The sequence below is a fragment of the Scyliorhinus torazame genome, chromosome 19, assembly GCF_047496885.1.
Source record: "Scyliorhinus torazame isolate Kashiwa2021f chromosome 19, sScyTor2.1, whole genome shotgun sequence".
Taxonomy (NCBI): Eukaryota; Metazoa; Chordata; class Chondrichthyes; order Carcharhiniformes; family Scyliorhinidae; genus Scyliorhinus; species Scyliorhinus torazame.
This window is the reverse complement of record NC_092725.1, coordinates 121,041,022-121,062,030: the sequence shown is the minus strand read 5'-3', so window position 1 is coordinate 121,062,030 and position 21,009 is coordinate 121,041,022.

The following is a 21,009-nucleotide window of genomic DNA, read 5'->3' as shown; positions in this document are numbered from 1 at the left end:
ATGGTTGTTATAAGACTTCAGCCCAAATCATTTGTGCTTTTCAAGGTAATTTAAACATCTCATAACTTTAAAGATAATCAAAAATGCATGTTAGTTTCGGATGTAAAAAGAATCACATTTGATTTTCCAACAAAACACCTTCTCAAAATTTCAATAAGGCGTATCAAAATTAAAGCCATACTTTAACATAATCACACTATGCAGTTATTCTTGTACATAAATCAGGGGCGGGATTCTCCGTCTCGCCGCACCCTTTTTCTGGTGCGGTGTGGCCCGCCGGCAGCGGGATCTTCCGACCCGGCAGCCGGTCAATGGGGTTTCCTATTGGGCGTGAGTGCGCTGCCGGAGAAACGGAGGATCTCGCTGATGGAGGATGCTTGTGGTGCAAGAAATGTGGTTTGCCAACATTTCATAACTTGTGGAAGCCAGAAATCGTGTAATTTAAGAAAGGAAGAACGAGCATTTCTATAGCGCCTTTCATGGACTGAAAGTCCCAAAGCACTTTGCAACCAATGAAGTCTGTTTTTGAAGTTGTAGTCATGGTTGAAATGCAAGAAACGCAGCAGTCAATCTGTGCACAGAATGGTCCCACATACAGCAATAAATTTAATGACCAGATCATCTGGTTTCGAGATGTTGGGAGATGGACAAATGTTGTCCAGGACATCAGGGGAATCCTACGGACTTTTTTGAATTATACTGTGGGATCTTTCCAGCAAGAGGGAAGACAAGGTCCTGGTTTAAAGTATTTAAAATTGTGTTGAAGACTTGTAGATGCGTTTGCAGATGTAATTAAACAATGCACACGTGCAGAAGAGGCATTTTGTGTGAGGTCTTTGTGGGGAGATTTGAAGTTCCTAAGTTCAATCCTTGCCACCACAACCAATTTTATGAACATAGAACATACAGTGCAGAAGGAGGCCATTCGACCCATCGTGTCTGCACCGACCCCCTTAAGCCCTCACTTCCACCCTATCCCCGTAACCCAATAACTCTGCCTAACCTTTTTGGACACTAAGGGCAATTTATCAAGGCCAATCCACCTAACCTGTACGTCTTTGGACTGTGGGAGGAAACCGGAGCACCTGGAGGAGACCCACGCAGACACAGGGAGAATGTGCAAACTCTGCACAGACAGTAGCCCAGCAGGGAATCGAACCTGGGACCCTGGCGCTGTGAAGCCACAGTGCTATCCAATTGTGCTACCATGCTGCCCAAGGAGAATTATGTCCCAGGAGATTTTAAATCCTGGCTTCATTTACACAGTCCTACCCATAGCTGGTGGGAATGGTATTGCCATTGGCAGGTGAGAGTCAAAATTGGTGGTGGGGGGTAGGGTGGAGTGGGGGAAGGGGAGGGGGAGGGTAAGACAATCACCTGGGATCTATGGGAACAGACCCTGGAAAGGTGAGTAAAGATGGGGAAAGTGGAGCGGGTGCAGTTTAGTGTTGGGGAGGTTGTGATTGGAGAAGAGTGGCAATTTGGGGAATGCTAGAAGTACTCTTGGTCTATAAGGGTCCAAGGCCTTTGCTGCCATAGGTTGAGACAGTAGATAGGCCCATGGTTATAATGAGATTCATGTCCTGGTTGCACATTAGATTAAAACACAACCATTTGAAACAGATCTCCCATTATCTGAGAGTGGACAGCCTTCCTTTTCCTGTGTACAGGTAACCGAGTTGATGGATGGTGTGAGGTTTGATCCCTTCCAGTGGTGCCTTCTCCTCTCCCAAAATAGCTCTGTAAACCGCTGACACAACCTCCTTCTCCAGTCCCCCTGTCGTCAGCATCTCCTCCAGCAATGTGGAGGCCGGCACCTCCGGGAAGTTCTGTATCTTCTTTCTGGCAAAATCTCGAACCTGTATGTATCTCAACATTTCCCCCTGCTCCAGCCCATACTTCGCTTCCAGCTCCTTCAATCCTGCAAACCGACCCCCAAGAAACGAATCTTTCAGTGTCTTAATCCCCTTCTCTATCCCACCTCCCTGGCTCAAATCTGTGGTTCCCCCAAATCGGCATTTCCCTTGACCCTGCCCCCAACCCGAAGTGTTGGCAAAACTGCCTCCAAATTCTCAATGAAGCTATTATTACCGGACTCACTGAGTACTTCCCCGGGGCTATCGGGAGCGGCGCTGTTGCTAGTGCTTTCAATCCCGACCTCCTGCACGAACTCTCCTCCATTCTGATCCACTGAGAATCCACCCCTCTGACCCAGCTCCGCACCTTCTCCACATTCGCCGCCCAGTAGTAATACATCAGGTTCGGAAGACCCAAACCCCCTGCCTGCCTTCCCCTCTGTAGCAGCACCTTTCTAACTCTGGCCACCTTCCCTCCCCATATGAATGACGTAATCCTTCCCTCAATCTCTCTGAAAAAAAGCCTTTGGCAGGAAAATTGGCAGGCATTGGAAAATAAACAGAAATAAACACGTTCATTTTAACCGCCTGTACCCGACCCGCCAGTGACAGAGGGAGGCCATCCCACCTTGCCAGATCAGCTTTCACTCTCCCCACCAAACTAGAAATGTTGTACCTGCGGAGCCCCCCACCCCCCCCACTCCCGGGCAACCTGGACTTAAAGTGAGTCCCTGCCCGATGGAATGGCAGCCCCCCCACCACTGGCTGAGATACCACAAAATACTCACTCTTGTCTAGATTTAGTTTGTACCCCGAGACCCAAACACTCGAAGCAGCTCCAATATTCACCCTATCGACACACTCGGTTCTGACACATATATTAGCAAGTCATCGGCATACAAGGACACCCTATGCTCTATCCCCCCCCCCCCCCCCCCCCACACTATTCCTTTCCATACCCCCGAACTTCTTAATGCGATGGCCAACGGCTCAATCGCGAGTGCAAACAGCAGGGGGGACACAGGACATCCCTGCCTAGTCCCACGGTGGAGAGAAAAGTATCTCAAGCTGATGTTATTTGTGCGGACACTCGCCCGCGGCTCCTTATATAGTAACTTTACCCAGTTCACAAATCTTGGTCCAATTCCAAACCGCTCCAGAACTGCCATCAAGTAACCCCATTCTACCCGATCAAACGCCTTCTCGGCGTCCAATGCCACAACTACCTCTGTTTCCTTCCCCTGTGCCGGTGCCATAACGATGTTCAATACCCTTCTAATGTTTGAAAAGAGCTGCCTCCCTTTCACGAACCCCGTCTGATCTTCACCTATCACCTTCGGGAGACACTCCTCCAGCCTACCCACCAGTACCTTCGCCAATACTTTTGCGTCCACATTCAGAAGTGATATGGGCCTATACGACCCACACTCCGTCGGATCCTTATCTTTTTTTAGCAACAGGGAAATCGATGCCCGCCCCAAAGTTTGTGACAACACCCCCTTCCCTATCGCCTCTCTAAACATCCCTATCATCAGGGGTGCCAGCTTATCCTTGAATTTTTTATAATATTCCACCTGAAACCCATCCGGCCCTGCCACCTTCCCCGACTGCATCCTCCCAATCGCATCCTTTATCTCCTGCTCCACTATCGCTCCTTCTAATGTAGCCCTGTCCCCCTCCCCTAACCTCGGGTACTCCAACCCATCTAGAAATTCCTGCATCTCACAGTCTCCCCCAGGTGGCTCTGACTTGTACAACCTCTCATAAAACTTCTCAAAAACCTTGTTAATCAAAGAAGAACAAAGAACTAAGAAATGTACAGCACAGGAACAGGCCCTTCGGCCCTACAAGCCCGTGCCGACCATGCTGCCCGACTAAACTACAATCTTCTACACTTCCTGGGTCCGTATCACTCTATTCCCATCCTATTCATGTATTTGTCAAGATGCCCCTTAAATGTCACTATTGTCCCTGCTTCCACCACCTCCTCCGGTAGCGAGTTCCAGGCACCCACTACCCTCTGCGTAAAAAACTTGCCTCGTACATCTACTCTAAACCTTGCCCCTCTCACCTTAAACCTATGCCCCCTAGTAATTGACCCCTCTACCCTGGGGAAAAGCCTCTGACTATCCACTCTGTCTATGCCCCTCATAATTTTGTATACCTCTATCAGGTCTCCCCTCAACCTCCTTCGTTCCAGTGAGAACAAACCGAGTTTATTCAACCGCTCCTCATAGCTAATGCCCTCCACACCAGGCAACATTCTGGTAAATCTCTTCTGCACCCTCTCTAAAGCCTCCACATCCTTCTGGTAGTGTGGCGACCAGAATTGAACACTATACTCCAAGTGTGGCCTAACTAAGGTTCTATACAGCTGCAACATGACTTGCCAATTCTTATACTCAATGCCCCGGCCAATGAAGGCAAGCATGCCGTATGCCTTCTTGACTACCTTCTCCACCTGTGTTGCCGCTTTCAATGACCTGTGGACCTGTACTCCTAGATCTCTTTGACTTTCAATACTCTTGAGGGTTCTACCATTCACTGTATATTCCCTACCTGCATTAGACCTTCCAAAATGCATTACCTCACATTTGTCCGGATTAAACTCCATCTGCCATCTCTCCGCCCAAGTCTCCAAACAATCTAAATCCTGCTGTATCCTCCGACAGTCCTCATCGCTATCCGCAATTCCACCAACCTTTGTGTCGTCTGCAAACTTACTAATCAGACCAGTTACATTTTCCTCCAAATCATTTATATATACTACAAAGAGAAAAGGTCCCAGCACTGATCCCTGTGGAACACCACTGGCCACAGCCCTCCAATGAGAAAAGCATCCTTCCATTGCTACTCTCTGCCTTCTATGGCCTAGCCAGTTCTGTATCCATCTTGCCAGCTCACCCCTGATCCCGTGTGACTTCACCTTTTGTACTAGTCTACCATGAGGGACCTTGTCAAAGGCCTTACTGAAGTCCATATAGACAACATCCACTCCCCTACCTGCATCAATCATCTTAGTGACCTCCTCGAAAAACTCTATCAAGTTAGTGAGGCACGACCTCCCCTTCACAAAACCGTGCTGCCTCTCACTAATACGTCCATTTGCTTCCAAATGGGAGTAGATCCTGTCTCGAAGAATTCTCTCCAGTAATTTCCCTACCACTGAAGTAAGGCTCACCGGCCTGTAGTTCCCGGGATTATCCTTGCTACCCTTCTTAAACAGAGGAACAACATTGGCTATTCTCCAGTCCTCCGGGACATCCGCTGAAGACAGCGAGGATCCAAAGATTTCTGTCAAGGCCTCAGCAATTTCCTCTCCCGCCTCCTTCAGTATTCTGGGGTAGATCCCATCAGGCCCTGGGGACTTATCTACCTTAATATTTTTTAAGACACCCAACACCTCGTCTTTTTGGATCTCAATGTGACCCAGGCTATCTACACACCCTTCTCCAGACTCAACATCTACCAATTTCTTCTCTTTGGTGAATACTGATGCAAAGTATTCATTTAGTACCTCGCCCATTTCCTCTGGCTCCACACATAGATTCCCTTGCCTATCCTTCAGTGGGCCAACCCTTTCCCTGGCTACCCTCTTGCTTTTTATGTACGTGTAAAAAGCCTTGGGATTTTCCTTAACCCTATTTGCCAATGACTTTTCGTGACCCCTTCTAGCCCTCCTGACTCCTTGCTTAAGTTCCTTCCTACTTTCCTTATATTCCACGCAGGCTTCGTCTGTTCCCAGCCTTTTAGCCCTGACAAATGCCTCCTTTTTCTTTTTGACGAGGCCTACAATATCATTCGTCATCCAAGGTTCCCGAAAATTGCCGTATTTATCCTTCTTCCTCACAGGAACATGCCGGTCCTGAATTCCTTTCAACTGCCACTTGAAAGCCTCCCACATGTCAGATGTTGATTTGCCCTCAAACATCCGCCCCCAATCTATGTTCTTCAGTTCCCGCCTAATATTGTTATAATTAGCCTTCCCCCAATTTAGCACATTCATCCTAGGACCACTCTTATCCTTGTCCACCAGTACTTTAAAACTTACTGAATTGTGGTCACTGTTACCGAAATGCTCCCCTACTGAAACATCTACCACCTGGCCGGGCTCATTCCCCAATACCAGGTCCAGTACCGCCCCTTCCCTAGTTGGACTGTCTACATATTGTTTTAAGAAGCCCTCCTGGATGCTCCTTACAAACTCCGCCCCGTCTCAGCCCCTGGCACTAAGTGAGTCCCAGTCAATATTGGGGAAGTTGAAGTCTCCCATCACCACAACCCTGTTGTTTTTACTCTTTTCCAAAATCTGTCTACCTATCTGCTCCTCTATCTCCCGCTGGCTGTTGGGAGGCCTGTAGTAAACCCCCAACATTGTGACTGCACCCTTCTTATTCCTGATCTCTACCCATATAGCCTCACTGCCCTCTGAGGTGTCCTCTCGCAGTACAGCTGTGATATTCTCCCGAACCAGTATCGCAACTCCGCCTCCCCTTTTACATCCCCCTCTATCCCGCCTGAAACATCTAAATCCTGGAACGTTTAGCTGCCAATCCCACCCTTCCCTCAACCAGGTCTCTGTAATGGCAACAACATCATAGTTCCAAGTACTAATCCAAGCTCTAAGTTCATCTGCCTTACCCGTAATACTTCTTGCATTAAAACATATGCACTTCAGGCCACCAGACCCGCTGTGTTCAGCAACTTCTCCCTGTCTGCTCTGCCTCAGAGCCACACTGTCCCTATTCCCTAGTTCTCCCTCAATGCTCTCACCTTCTGACCTATTGCTCCCGTGCCCACCCCCCTGCCATACTAGTTTAAACCCTCCCGTGTGACACTAGCAAACCTCGCGGCCAGGATATTTATGCCTCTCCGGTTTAGATGCAACCCGTCCTTCTTATACAGGTCACACCTGCCCCGGAAGAGCTCCCAGTGGTCCAGATAATGGAAACCCTCCCTCCTACACCAGCTGTTTAGCCACGTGTTTAGCTGCTCTATCTTCCTATTTCTAGCCTCACTGGCACGTGGCACAGGGAGTAATCCCGAGATTACAACCCTCGAGGTCCTGTCTTTTAACTTTCTGCCTAGCTCCCTGAACTCCTGCTGCAGGACCTCATGCCCCTTCCTGCCTATGTCGTTAGTACCAATATGTACAACGACCTCTACCTGTTTGCCCTCCCCCTTCAGGATGCCCTCTACCCGTTCGGAGACATCCTGGACCCTGGCACCAGGGAGGCAACATACCATCCTGGAGTCTCTTTCACGTCCACAGAAGCGCCTATCTGTGCCCCTGACTATAGAGTCCCCTATTACTATTACTCTTCTGCGCTTTGACCCTCCCTTCTGAACATCAGAGCCAGCCGTGGTGCCACTGCTCTGGCTGCTGCTGTTTTCCCCTGATAGGCTATCCCCCCCGACAGTATCCAAAGGGGTATATCTGTTCGAGAGGGGGACAACCACAGGGGATTCCTGCACTGACTGCCTGCCCTTTTGGTGGTCACCCATTTCTCTGCCTGCACCTTGGGTGTGACCACATTTACATAACTGCGATCTATGACACTTTCCGCCACCTGCATGCTCCTAAGTGCATCCAATTGCTGCTCCAACCGAACCATGCGGTCTGTGAGGAGCTCCAGTTGGGTGCACTTTCTACAGATGAAGCCATCCGGGACGCTGGAAGCCTCCCGGACCTGCCACATCTCACAGTCAGAGCACAGCACCCCTCTAACTGACATTGCATCAATTAGTTAAAATTAAAATTAAAATTTTTTTTTTTTTAATATTTCTTTTAAAAATTTCAAAGTTACTGTTAACTATCTGTTTCCTAGCACTAGATTTCTAATAGAAATGCGAAAGCTAAATATAGTACTCTCCGATCTCTGGCTTAGATATCCCTCTAAATTATAATTAAATAATTATGTTTAATTAGTTACCAATGCTCAATTTTTTAAATTTAGTGTAGAATCCCAACCAGCCACTCAGGCCACAGCTTTAAAGTAAATACTCACCACCTCCCAGAAGGCCCCTGCGCACCGCTCCCGCTGAAATTCAAAGGGCTGCTCCTGCAAAGGTAAGGGTTTTTAAAGTAAATACTCACCACCTCCCAGAAGGCCCCTGCGCACCGCTCCCGCCGAAATTCAAAGGTCAGATCCGGAGCCACCACCAACTTCCCTGCTCTGTCCCTCACCTGAAGAATTTCTCTTGCCGCTGCTTCCCTCCGGAGCTGACCTGCTGTTCGTAAACTGCACCCCTTGCTCGTCTCAGCTGGCGCACCGCCAAGTGGCACCATCTTCTGTGCTTTCCTGCGCTATTCCCACTAGACACGGAGAGGGGTTAAAATTGGCCCTCACCTCTTTTTCAGCCACAGTAATATATCTTCCAAGAAGATTCTGTATAACTCTCCATGTTTTCATGTGAGCTGCCTGCCATTTGCCTGCAGAGTTGAGAGCCTCCACAGACGCTTGGAAGGTGGAACAGGGTAGTTGGGGAGGGGGCGGTGTGATGGAAGGGTGGGCCTCCTCCTCCAGCACGTCGCCCCGCTTTGTGCCAGGTTGTGGAGGGCACAGCAGACCACCACAAAGTGGGAGACCCTCTGCGGGGGCGGGGGGGGGGGGGGGGGGGGGAGGGGGTGTATCCTCAGGGCCCCAGCAGGCATACCTTGTTACCTTGTCCTGCAAGCGCCAACTTGTCATCCTGGGGTGATCCTTGACGACATTGGGAATCTCCGAATGTCCCAGGATGTAGCTGTCATGTAAGCTTTCTGGGTGGTGGGCACACACGTGCATGATATGGAGGCGGTGGTCGCTCATGACCTGAACATTCAGGGATATGAACCCCTTCCTGATAATAGAGGGCACTCCCTGATGCCCCAGTGCCTGCAGGGTGACATGCGTGCCAGACAGGCTGCCACTGTGGTTACTCCTATTAGGAGTCTCCACAATATTTAAAGATGGCTTGAAGGCTTCACAGAAGCTAAGCCTCTCTCCCCTTACCCCTGCCCAAGGGCAATCCCCGACCTAGCCCTTCAAACACCTGACCAAGCCGGACCCTGCTGAAGGGTTCCCCCACCCCACTCCCTGAGCACTGGGGCAGCAGCTCCGGTTCTCTTGAGTGCGAGCTGGAAAATGGCAATGGTTACTCACCTTCTCAGCTCCCCTCAGAAGCCACTGCACCAGCATATTTTTAAAAAGGAGTACTAAATGACGCCGCGCTATTTCTTGTTGGGGAGTCGATGAATTCCCCGAAGGCCGCAGCATTCGACTTCAATCTCGCTAATGTGATTAAAATGAATGCAAATGAGGGTTGATGATATTCTCACCATTTTTAAATGTATTTTATTACAAAGATGTATCAAAACAGGTTACAACACATAAACACCCCGGGAAACATACTTCCCAGCAATCAACTTTACAGTGTGTAAAAATGTTTCCCCCTTTTCACCCTCCCCCTACCCCCCGCCCCACCCTGTGACAAACAGCCCCTCGAACACGGTCACAAACACCCCCCATCTTTTCTCAAACCGCTCGGCAGAGCCCCTTAACTCATATTTTCTCTTCTCCAACCGTAGGAAGTCGTACAGGTCACCCAACCAAGCCGCTACCCCCGGTGGCAATGCCGACCGCCTCTCCAGTAAAATTCGCCGACGTGCGATCAGAGAGGCGACGGCCACGACATCCGCCTTCCTCCTCTCCATGAGCTCCGGCTTCTCTGAAACCCCAAATATCGCCACCAAAGGGCCCGGGTCCACCTCCTCCTCCACTATCCTGGCTAAGACCGCGAACACTCGCGTCCAGAATCTTGCCAATTATTCGCAAACCCAAAACATGTGCGCGTGATTCAACCCCAGCGAATTCTCACCATATTTGGGTGAGATCCAGAATTCGCCATCGGGAGCGGGCTGGGTGAATTGCAAAATGGTTCATGCCTGGAGCATATCTCGATTTTGGCCTTTCCCGCTATTCACCCGGTGTGCCCAAATCAGTGCCAGGCACAATGCAGTGGTTAAATCACGTCCGACATGTGTGATATTTATATTAGACATGCTGGCAACCCCCTCCCCAGTCACACGTAAAAAGCCATCTATTTACTCCAAAAGAGACTGGAGGTCTGAATCGGTGATATTCTGCGCTCTTCTCTACTTGTGTGGACCATGCTCTTGTCTACATTGTATTGTCTGCTTTGGATGTCATTTTTGCAGAGTAGGCTGAAGGGATTGATGTAACAGAGAGTTAAGTGAGTGATTTAAGCAACATTTCTTCCTTACCTCCAATAACAGGAGGAAAGGGTAGCAAGTGGAAAATAATTATTTGTTGTTAAGGTTGAGATCATCCATTCATTTGCCTCTGTCACACACCTTTGCCGGCAAACCAAACCTCCAACATTCTACCCCTGTCCTTGTCCGGATCCCACATATATCCCGAAGGTGGGATTTTCTGGCTCCGCCTACCACTGGGATTGTCCCGTCCCAATGAAAGTCAATGAACCTTTGACCCATCATAATAGAGCCGGACAATCCAGGCCCTAATTTCTCTTTCATCTCCTCCAAAGCCTTCTCAGAGCTTAACATGTCCATCAGACCCCCCCTCCTGATCACTTGAAACAATTCCCATGAAACTATTGACCAGCCAGTTGTCCTTCCTGACCTTAAGGTGGTTGAACATTGTTAATGATGCTCAGTTGTTGGGGTTTTTGGCCACGCGACTTTAGCAGAAAGCTCTAGTGGATCCCACAGACTCCAAGTAGGAAAATAAGTTACAACTATTTGATTTATAATTGCCAAGTTATAGTTGTTGCAACTGAAGACACAGTGGGACTTGGAAATGTGGCTCGCAACAGTCCTATTAGGGTGCCCTCTGCTGGATGATAAGGAATTTTCTTCTTTCGACTGATGGAGATGCAGAGCAACAACTTTAACTTTGAAGTTAAGTATTTAGAATCATAGAATCCCTATAGTGCAGAAGGAGGCCATTTGGCCCATCTAGTCTACGCCAACCCTCCGAAGTGCACCCCTTCAAGACCTCCCCCCACCCCCCTCCACCCTATCACCATAACCCCATAACTCCACCTAACCTTTTGACACTAAATGGCAATTGATCATGGCCAATCCACCTAACCTGCACATCTTTGGACTGTGGGAGGAAACAGGAGCACCTGCAGGAAACCCACGAAGACACAGGGAGAATGTACAAACTCCACACAGACAGTCACCCAGATCTGGTCCCTGGTGCTTTAAGCCAAATAATTTCATTAGGAATAGCGGATGCATCCCTCAAATTTGTGAAGTGGTCTTCAACTTATCATTTATTCACTGGACTGTTCTGGGTGACCACTGGAGAGTTTTCCATTTGTGCAGCATGTATCCAAGTTTGGATGGATGCGATCTGTGAATTGAGACAGCTAACTATAGAATTTCAACATTGAAAATCCCATAGAAAAACTAATGTTGCCATTTTCAAAATAAATAATCTTTATTGTCACAAGTAGGTTAACATTGCAATGAAGTTACCGTGAAAAGCGTCTAGTTGCCACGTTCTGGCACCTGTTCGGGTACACTGAGGGAGAATTCAGAATGTCCAAATTACCTAACCAGCACATCTTTCGGGACTTGTGGGAGGAAACCGGAGCACCCGGAGGAAACCCACGCAGACACAGGGAGAACGTGCAGACTCTGCACAGACAGTGACCCAAGCCGGGAATCGAACCTGGGATCCTGGCGCTGTGAAGAAACAGAGCTGTTTTGTAAACTATACCATTTTAACTCAGTCTAAGACAGTCCAAATTTTATCACAGCTCAATCACAATGCCACAATTACTCGTTCAGTTAGTAAACAACCCCGTTGTATGGCATGATAATGCTGCACATTTGATTTCTGTGCAACCTGCCAGGAATGGTATGATGTGGAGTTACACAGGTGGGAAATTCTAAATCTCTAGGTGAGCCATTTGTGAGAAATGCCCAGTGAAGACCAGTTGCTTCACTACAGGACCCGTATCGTGTGGCTCACCCTGGGGTACTCTTCACACCTCCCCCGCGGTTAGTTACAGGGCAGAGCTAACAGAGGCCTAGTTTGCAAGGCTGTCTGAATGCTTTCTGGCTAAAGACTGATATAAGGAAATTTAAAGAGTGAAGGTCAAGGCCTATAAATTTTCTTCAAAAGAAAATATAAAGGGTCCAAAACTACTTTTGGTTTGTCAGATTATTGGCTGGGGACATGACAAGCTGACCAAAAATGGGAGTGGAAATGAGTTGGAATTCTTGCCCTCCAATAAATTCCAACAGCCAGTCAACTATGGCTGGGGTTCTCCGAAGTCCCGGCCAATTGTTGACGCCGAGTAAACACCGGAGTGGTGCACGCCGGCGTCAAGGGGCCTCCTGGCCCCGCAATTGTGACCAGTGGTGTTCCACAGGGATCAGTGCTGGGACCTTTGCTCTTTGTAGTATATATAAATGATTTGGAGGAAAATGTAACTGGTCTGATTAGTAAGTTTGCAGACGACACAAAGGTTGGTGGAATTGCGGATAGCGATGAGGACTGTCTGAGGATACAGCAGGATTTAGATTGTCTGGAGACTTGGGCGGAGAGATGGCAGATGGAGTTTAACCTGGACAAATGTGAGGTAATGCATTTTGGAAGGGCTAATGCAGGTAGGGAATATACAGTGAATGGTAGAACCCTCAAGAGTATTGAAAGTCAAAGAGATCTAGGAGTACAGGTCCACAGATCACTGAAAGGGGCTACACAGGTGGAGAAGGTAGTCAAGAAGGCATACGGCATGCTTGCCTTCATTGGCCGGGGCATTGAGTATAAGAATTGGCAAGTCATGTTGCAGCTGTATAGAACCTTAGTTAGGCCACACTTGGAGTATAGTGTTCAATTCTGGTCGCCACACTACCAGAAGGATGTGGAGGCTTTAGAGAGGGTGCAGAAGAGATTTACCAGAATGTTGCCTGGTATGGAGGGCATAAGCTATGAGGAGCGATTGAATAAACTCGGTTTGTTCTCACTGGAACGAAGGAGGTTGAGGGGCGACCTGATAGAGGTATACAAAATTATGAGGGGCATAGACAGAGTGGATAGTCAGAGGCTTTTCCCCAGGGTAGAGGGGTCAATTACTAGGGGGCATAGGTTTAAGGTGAGAGGGGCAAAGTTTAGAGTAGATGTACGAGGCAAGTTTTTTACGCAGAGGGTAGTGGGTGCCTGGAACTCACTACCGGAGGAGGTAGTGGAGGCAGGGACGATAGGGACATTTAAGGGACATCTTGACAAATATATGAATAGGATGGGAATAGAAGGATACGGACCCAGGAAGTGTAGAAGATTGTAGTTTAGTCGGGCAGTATGGTCGGCACGGGCTTGGAGGGCCGAAGGGCCTGTTCCTGTGCTGTACATTTCTTTGTTCTTTGTTCTTTGTAATTCGCCATTTTTTAGGGGGCTAGCATGGCGCCGGAGTGATGTGCGCTGCTCTGGGGCTGAAAGGCGGCTCTGCATAGCCGACGCGGGTCCGTGCATGCGCGCGACGGCCATCTCCGCGCCAGCGCATGCGCGTGGTTGCCATCTCCGCACCGGCGCGGAGCAACACGTCGGGGACTTAACAGCAGGCCCGCGCGGAACGAGGTAGGCCCCCTCCAGATCGTGGGTCTGTACCCCGTGGAGGCCCCCCCCCCCCCGGAGTCACACCCCCCCCACCAGGACGTCCATAGCGGCCGCGGGTCTGAGCTCCCGCCAGGTGGTACCAGGTTTGTACCACGGCGGCGGGTCTCGGCGGGAGTTCGGCCCGTCGCCCGCGGAGAAACACCGCGGGGGCCTATTTCAGCGGCACCCGACTGGTGCCGCGGCGGCCACGCGGGTGTGATTGGCGTCGATTCTACGCTCGCCAGTGAATCGGTGGCCCGGTGTCGGAGCGGCGTGGCGGGAATTCTCCGCGCACTCGCCGATTCTCCGACCTGTCACGTGCACGGAGAATCCTGCAAACATTTGATGCCACAGTTTTGTTTGGTTCTTTTTTTCAATTAAAGCCAGTAAAACCTCCCCCCACTGTTCCCCAAACATTCATCTCCATGTGTGTTTTTCTGGTGAACCATTCACAGGAAAGAATAAGAGTCAACATTTGAATTGCAAATGACTTTGGAAAAGCATTTGTTAACATTGGTACTCGGCCCATTCTGCTTCAGGTGTACCATCACCGTGATTATAAAATAGAAGCCTTTCTGTCATCAGTTACTTAGTATTAATGAATGATCTGTTGTGACAACATAAATTACATTGTGCACTGAAAGTTGGCCAGACAGATTGTTTTGCCTAGTTATGGCTTTGGGCAGGTTTGTTTATGTGCTCGCCGGAAATAGTCATCTCCTCTGTTTCTGGCTTCAGGCAGTGGGTTCATTATTTTCCTTTTCAAGCTCCTTTTGCTGCCAATATTTGGTGATGTTACCACCTGAAAAGGTGAATAACAACAGTCTGAAGAAGGTATGGACCAATATGATTTGGATGAAAACCAAACTTTGTTGCTCTGTTGTATTGAAAACCAAATGACCATAAAAAAGGTAGATGCTTAATTGGTCTCTATGGCAACCGTTGTTTCGATCACCTAATGCTCGAAAATAAGGTCCACGATGCGGCCACCTTTCTGACCAGCAATTCACAGGATTCCACTTTGTTGCAGGAGTTCCTTTGTTTGTACATAATGACTGACGGCAACGTGCAGAGCAGACACTGATCAGTATGCAATACCAATCGGATGCCAGCACTGCCATTTTGCAGCTGCACTCTTCAGCCAACGCCCTGTCTTAACCTTGCACAGCTGAATGCAATGTTAAGGAGAATTAAGGATCCCACACCAACACAAGCGATGCTCCACCCGCTCAAAAACGGTAAAACCAGACCGATCCTGCGGACATAGCCGCAGAATCGGAGAATGCAGTCCGTTGTCTCCAGACACAGGTGGGACTGTCACAGGTCCATTTCAAGGAGAGGACACAATGGATGCCTTTTGCTTCTTTTAAAATGTACCCCTCGAGTGGAGTCAGAGGATCTGCACTGACGATGGCTTCCTGACGCAAGTACTCAATATGGATGATGCTTCTTTAAAAAGTGAATGACTGGGACATTATCAGTCCTGAAATCAAAGGCAGTTCCAGACATTAGATGAACATCCCTTTTGAAATTATTGTGGAGAAAGATGGACACATATCGTTTTGAAATAGAACAAAGAACAAAGAACAATACAGCACAGGAACAGAGGCCCTTTGACCCTCCATGTCTGTGCTGGTCACGATGCCACCCTTGGCAAAACACGCTCAGCAATTCCTCGTGCTGTATCCCTCTATATCCATCCCATCCATGTATTTCTGGAGATGCCTTTTGAACACTGTTAATGTATCTGCTTCCGCAACCTCCCCTGGCAACGTGTTCCAGGCACTCACCACCCTCTGTGTAAAAAACCTGCCTCGCACATCTCCTCTAAACGTTCCCCATGGACCTGAAACCTATGGTGACTGATCCCTCCGCCTTGGGAAAGAGTGCCTGCCCATCCACTCTATCCATGTCCCTCATAATCTTGTAGACGTCGATCAGGTCACCCTTCATTCTCTTTCGTTCTAATGAAAACAGTTCGAGTTTATTCAGTCTCTCCTCATAGCTAACACCCTCGAGACCAGGCAACATCCTGGTAAACCTCCTCTGTACCCTCTCCAAAACCTCCACATCCTTCTGGTAATGGGACGACCAGAATTGTGCGCAATATTCCAAGTGCGGCCTTACCAAGGTTCTATATAATTGTAGCATGACTTGCCAGTTTTTATACTCAATGCCACATCCAATGAATTGCCTTCCCACAGGCAAATCTCTACAGTTCTTTGAGATCTGAGAAACTCTCAGTTTACTGTTTAACGTCCAACCAGTGACCATCAGGAAACAGAACTCCAGGCTGATCAATAGCCTGTCCCTCAAAGCCTGTCTCTTTTGGAAGATTTCCTCCCGTCACCTGCGGAGCTGACTGAGTCTCTGTGTATCAACTTCACCTTGGGGTATCAGCACCAACTGTAAAGAGAACTCCATGAACTCTGGTCTTCAGCCAGCTGAACTCCTGTGTGAGAGAACACCTCTGGACTCTGATAATGACACAAACTAATATTCATTTCCAAGGTTTCTTCACTGTTATGATCCATTGTTCTAACAACTTCCTTTTTGATAACACACACACACAGGTAATCTGCTGATCATAATCATAATCTGAGTTTTATGTCAGTTACTAGTAAATTTGATCCTTCAAATTGCGGGTTTGGGAAAACATGCCACAGCCTACTTTCAAAATAATTTGCTTGATGACAGTTGGTGGGAGGAAAGAAGATGAGTTTGCATTTCTCTCCTGTCTGTAACACGAGACACACTAGATAAACTGAAAATAGCACATAGAGTGTCACGGCAGTTACGCTTGGCACATTGTTTAATTGTTCAATACTGACAAAATAGTCAATGTGACAATGAAGTCAGTGCCATGGACATGAAAGAAGTTGGATGTGATTTTGGACCAAGGATGGGGAGGAACTTCATGTGGAATCAGCGGTTCTTTGTGCTGACTTGTATATGTTCTTGACATACCTCGCAGTTCTTGACAACTTCAATATATCTTAATCTTTATTAGTGTCACAAGTAGGCTTACATTAACACTGCAATGAAGTTACCGTGAAAATCCCCTCGTTGCTACACTACTGTTCCTGTTTGGGTACACAGAGGGAGAATTCAGAATGTCCATTTCACCGAACAAGCACATCTTTCGGGTTTTTGGGAAGAAACCGGAACACCTGGTGAAGACCCACGCAGACATGAGGAGAACGTGCAGACTCCGCACAGACTGTGACTCAAGCTGGGAATCAAACCTGGGTCCCTGGAGCTGTGAGGCAGCAGTGCTAACCACTGTGCTACAGTGCCACCCTATCTGTTCATAGTTGTCTGATACATCGTTTCTTTTATGAATCTTCTCATCCAATCCACGTCCATGTGTGAGCGAGGACATTGTTGAAGAATTTCAGGTCACAAAGATTCTGGCACGATATTCTGCCTGCCTTTAACAATGACTCCCGAAGAGATGCCTAGCTCATCTTCATAAAGCCAAATGGCCTCACGCATTGGTGGACAGGCTGAATTGAACCAGGCCATCTTTCAATTATGATTTCCCATAGTTTCTGTGGTGTTGAAACCTTTCCTGTTTATTCTTGTAGCAGCTGTCATTTGTGTTGTGGAAAATGTACCAAATCAATTGACGGGCTTGCATTCTCCTGCAAGTGTAATGTTGTAGCTCCCTTGGAACTGTCAGTTTTGTTGAAACGGTCTCGAAATTTGGGTGTTAGGTTATGAAACTGAGGCTGAATCACATGACACACCTCTTCAAGTGATCACTGGGCCTTTAGTCCCTGTGGTGCAGAAAATCTATCACATCCAGGAGGATTGACTGTGCTTAAACTCCAGTACGGGCTCTGCACTGGGAATGAATGAATATTTGTACACTAAAGATTGTGCAGTGGTATGTTTCGCTATGGCCCTGTCGATACATGTCTTTTAGAATTTCCAAGGTATGCGCCCCTGTGTGCCAATCTTGGTCAATAACGAGCAGTTACTAACTTCCTTAGGGCAGATCATTTGAATCTTGACAAACCCTTTGGATGGTGTGACTGTACGTACGATTGCCTCAAGGTTGGCAGTATGAAATCTGCGTCCGTTACGCTTCATCTCATTTTGCAGATCATCATCATTTTCTGGTTTGTCAATCGTCTCGTGTATGTGTTTCTTATGGGATTATTATTCTTATTCTTGAAAGTACCTATTGTGTACGGTCTGTTTTGATTCGTGCATGACCCATTGTAGCTGCATCGGCCATTCCTCTCGTGCACTGTCATTCCCATTGGCGCTCTCTGCCACATGTTGTGCAGAATTGGCGGAAAACTGGGCATTTTCTTTCATGCCTGCAGAAGACCACACATTCCATATGCTTTTCCAGGTTTGGGTGCTCTAGGAAGTACATCAACAACTAGGGTTGTACTTTGGACTTGTAAGCTTTACCGACCTGCGAAGCTCTTTGATTTGGGCTTGTCTAGCAGATCTTTCTGGAATTGTTCCATGGGAGGGGAGGTGATCACCAGCTCAACTGGCCTGTCTGATAAGTCACGGTGTGCACCCTTTTCTCTTCATCTGCTGACGAAGTAGTCCATAGCTTCTATCGGCTGCTGTTAAAATGACATGGACTCTAGTCGATGAACTCAGACAGTTCTGATTCTGATCCAGTCCTCCAATGTGGGGCTGGATTCTCCATTCCTGTAACTAATGGCGGGATTCTCCGTTGCCCTATGCTGATATCATAATCGGCGATCAGGCGGAGAATCCACTCTGACGCCCGATCGGGGCCGGCGCTGGTTTGACACCGGTCAGCCATACTCCGCCCCCCTCAGAAGTGGTGTAATCGCGAAATCGTTGCAAGGGCGTTGGCACGTCATCGACAGGCCCACCCGCGATGCTCCGCCTCCGATGACCCGAGTTCCCGACCACGCGGTGACGTCTGAGCGGTGGGGAACCCGGCGTGGCGGCTGCGGCCTGTACCCAGCACAGCCACACTCGGCCGAGATCTATGCCACTGGCCGGTGACGGTTTCCAAGAGGGCTGGGGGGGGGGACTTGGTGGGGGGTGGCCAGGGGGTGGCCAGGGGGAGTCATGGATGGCAGGTCGGGTCCGCGCACGGCCGGCGCCTTGTTGTACGGTGCAACCGCTGCGGGTCATCGCCGTGCGCATGCGCGGCCAGGGACTCGGCCATTCTCCGGCCGTTTTTGGTGCGGGAGCCAGGAGTTTCCCCTGGCAGTGCTGATGGCTCCTCACCGGTCCCGGAATCGGTGAGGGTTCGGTGCTGATTGTTCGGTCATAAAATGCCCGGGAATTCTCTGTTTGAGCACTTAGCCACTGAAATAGAGAGTCCAGCCCTAAGTGTTGACGCCGGGGCGGAATTCATGGAGTTCCACGACAGCAAAACTGGTGCCGCACCTGGACCGATTCAACAGCTGTTAAGGGGCTAGCAGCGGCACCACGTGAAACACAATCGATTCACCAGATTCGTGATTGGCATTCAGGAGGCTGACTAGTTGCAGCCGCACAGACACACTTCAGTCCCCACACACATCATCCCAGCCAACAAGATAACAGCAAGCAGAGCGGCACCACGATTCACCGACGCTGAGCTTGAGACCCTACTGGACGCCGTCGAGGAGAGGCGGGCCAAACTGTACTCCAGCCCGGGAAGGAGGTTGCCAGCTGCCGTCGTTCACCATGCCTGGGCACAGGTGGCAGAAGCTGTAAGCGCCACCAGCATCACCTTCCAGAACGGGCCTGCAGTGCTGTAAAAAACTGCACAACCTCCACAGGATGGCCAGGGTGAGAAGGCAGCACTGTGCCCCTGGCACCAACCCCTGTCCCACACACCCGTTACACTGCCAGCCCCCACCAGAAGTCGGCTCAACCCTCCACCACCTAACCCATACCAGCTGCCATGGCCGGGTGCCCTGGCCACTGAACCAGCTGCCTACGCCCTGGGCTGCATGCGTCAGACTGCCGAGCACTGTAACATTTCCGTTTTCCCCTTTTTCGCAGAGCCAGGGACTGCATGAGGTGAGCATCCTGCACCTGCAGATGCAGATGGAGGAGTCCAACCGCGAGCAGGAGCAGGAGGTGGTGCCGGTCATGCGTGCCACTCAGGCCAATACCATGTGGGTGGTGTTCACAGTGGAGGAGTTGGGGTCGGGTGTTTCGGCTATGGATCAGCATGTCCAAGGCCTGGGGCAAACTGTGAAGGCGGTGGCTGAGGTTCAAGACAGGGCCGACCTCTCACAGGCAGCCATGTGCACGAGCCACCTGGACATTGCAGCCTGGCCCAGTCACCGCGTGCCATGGCTGAGAGCGTCGACGGCATCGTCCAGGTACATTCCGATGTGGCACAGATGCAGAGGGAGATGGCGCAGTACCAGAGGGAGATGGTGCAGTCGCTGGCTGTTGTGACACAGACCCACAAGGTGGTGGCACAGTCGCAGCGTGATGTGGCACAGTCCCAGACGGAGGTGGTCCACTTCCCGTTCTCCATGGCCGCGAGCGTGCGGACCCTGGCTGAGATGGCAGCGGGCCTCCAGGACTGGCAGCGGCAGGAGGCGGGGTAGCCTCGGGGGATAGCCCCATTGAGTAGCCCGGGGGGACCATTAGACACCCCGAGGGAGGAGGAGGTGATGGGGCCCTTGCCAATGACTGCCGAGGGAAGGTGCTGGAACACTGCAGCACCTCGGACCCCCCCCCCCCCCCCCCCCCCCCCCCCCCCCCCCCCACCTCCAGTCCCTGGTGCATTTGGTTGTAAGCAGGCAGAAAACAGCATCAACATGCCACCTGGGACACCCGCGCAGCAGTCAGGCCGATCCAGGCCCGGTCGCCTCAGAAGACGGCCACCAACTGAAACCCAGGTCGCAGTGGGGGAAATCACAGGAGGCTGCCACCACTCCTGCTGTACCATCCGGGGAACCACCTAGACGTAGCGTTAGGGCTCGTAAGGCCAGAAAGTTAGACAACAGTTAAGTTGGCACGGGTGCAGGGCACAGTTCAGTGATAGGGGCTGGGGCACAAATCTGCATGTATATTAAACACCCTGTTCACAATGTTACAACCTGCTTCGGTGCTCTGTCAGAAGGGTGTGAGGGGTGGGCTGGTCTGAGCGGGTGCCGGGTGATGAAATTGGCAGATGTTGGGATGGGCTTGGCTCAAGGACCGCAGTTCAGCCAGCGCTCACAGCCCTGTGCCCCCCCCACCCCCCTCCCACCGTTCCCACCCACGCCACCCCAGGGATTCGATGGGACCGTGTGATGGAATGGCCAGCTCGCGTGCAAGGATCACCCAGCTGGACGGTGGGACGTACTACCGTGTGCAGAAGTCAGTCATTGTCAAACGATGTGGAGCACCAGAGCTCATCACAGAAAGGGTTGTCATCATCCTCCATCCCATGGACCAGACCCGCTGTTTGCCAACCCAGGGCCCAGGTGCAGCAGGTATGTATCACGGAGGGGGTTGAAAGGGGTGCATGTTGGCCCTGTCGCACAAGTTGTGCGGCCTCCTGTGCCTGCCTGGGCCCTCTGTCC